Raw genomic sequence first — 2,140 nt, forward strand, 5'->3', positions numbered from 1 at the left:
GCATTTATGTTTTATTTATTTACTAGCTTTTACCCGCGGTATTCACCCCACGTCAGAAGGAATTAAAGGGGTCATGTGACTTGTGGTTCCGAAGTTATGGCTGATAAAAAGATCCAAGCCTATGTTAAGTGCTACGCCCCCTTTTACAAACTTATTAATATATACCTTAAGATAAGCATCTACCATAGATATATTTTCATACCAAATTTGAAGTTCATGTGACTTATGGTTCCGAAGTTAGAGCTGATTAAATAATTCACGCCAATGGAAGGTGCCACGCCCCCTTTTCCAATACCGCCTATTTTTTCCCAAAAGTATAGAATTAATTTAATTTATCTCGACAGCATGTTCCAATGCTCTACCACTAATATTTCAAGAGATGTACAACATGGAAATTTTAGTTAGTTATGCCTAAAGGCTCTGTTATGCATACTTGGCATTGCATGCACTGCTATACCATTTTTACGTAGAAATCAAAAACCAACAGACTTTTACGTATGTAATGCTGTGCGTTGGGTAACCGCTTACACGCGAAGCTCATTTAACAGATTATTTATGTGACAACGCTCAAGCAATGCCAAGTATGCATAACGGAGCCTTGATTATGTGACCACCAGTGTACATATGTATGTACAAACACACATACGTATGTATATGTATTACCTTTGCAATAATGTCATTTAACCATAATTGTAGGTGGCGGTGACTGGGATTGGGAAAATAGTGCGCCAAAGCAAACTATTACTCAGTCGAATTCATACCACAACCAACTAAGTGAATCGAACGATAATGACTGGTCAGGCTTCGACTCAACCGGATATCAAACTTCTTATCAACAAACGAAAGGTCGCAGTGATGAATTGAGCGCAACTTCCGGACGTAAAAATATGAAGCTTCAAGCTACTTCTCGAAAATTGTGCGAAGGTTTCAATAGTCTTGACGTAAAAAGTGTGCCAAACAAGAGCGCCACAAATGGAAAAGGCACAGAAGAGGACGCTGCTTGGGATTTGTTAATGAATTAAATTATATATAAAAATTTTAATAATTTGAACCCTTCTTAAACTTCTAACAATATCAAAGATATGTATTTTAAATGTTATATAAGAAAGTGTTTACAAATACTCAAAAGTTATCCACATTAATTCATCGATGGTGGACTTTTGTCCAAGTCGGTTTTTTTCTTGCTGTTACGGCTTCTTAGCCTTGCGTAGATCTTCCAAGCCTTATCTTTAAGCTTTACTAACGGTAGATCCATCCAACTTGTGGATAAGTAGGATACCTGCTATATTTTCACAACGTAAATGTCCCGGTTGCGGCGAATTTATACAAGGTGGTGTTGCTAGAATTCGTCGCGGTCCTTCTGAATGTGAAAATGATGGGTTTGTTGTATTTTTGGGTTTTGAACTTGGGTATATTTAATTTTTTTCTCAACCGATATCACCTTGTATTAATTCACTTTGGTGCAGCGTGCAGCAATAAAGGAAATGAGCTTTAGCCTGAAGAGGCGCAATTGCGCCAACAGACTGTGCTGATTCCAAAAAATTTGCGCCGTTACCCAGGCCTACTAACGAATCATCTGAATATCAGACTTGGAGTATTGTGCATCAGATATGTACGGCGATTTTGAAAAGCTTGATGGATATATATACTCTCGTAAAAACGTGATTTTGCATCTCCTTTTAATATATGCTGTTTCTTTCTCGTTAGCACACAGGATTGTCCATACTTGCATTTGTCCAGTAGGGTTCCTTTAATTTTTTTTATATAAAGTGGCACAAATTGAAGAGCTTCCCAGGTCGCTACCTATAGAATAGCACTTTAGTAAGCAGTTATTATGTGTCTTCATCAAAAGTGATACAACTATTTGATAAACTTGATAAAATGATAAATTTATAATTTTAATAAATGAACTTTCAACTTTGTATGTCCGGTCAGGCGATGTTGAGCTCGAAATATTTAACGTTTACATACTCCCTGTCACCAGCTGCCCGGCAGGATATCACCCTGAAATAGGTGCGCTACTCAGAGTTGAAAACCGTATGGTAGTTGGTGACTTTAACGCACACCACGATCTTTGGCACTCAAGCCTGTCAAATGATCGTAGGGGAATACATCTTGCTGAGCAGATAGACGATTGGAC

Source organism: Rhagoletis pomonella, unplaced genomic scaffold (genome assembly GCF_013731165.1).
Source record: "Rhagoletis pomonella isolate Grant_MI unplaced genomic scaffold, Rhpom_1.0 Rhpom_scaffold_00012, whole genome shotgun sequence".
NCBI classification, from domain to species: domain Eukaryota; kingdom Metazoa; phylum Arthropoda; class Insecta; order Diptera; family Tephritidae; genus Rhagoletis; species Rhagoletis pomonella.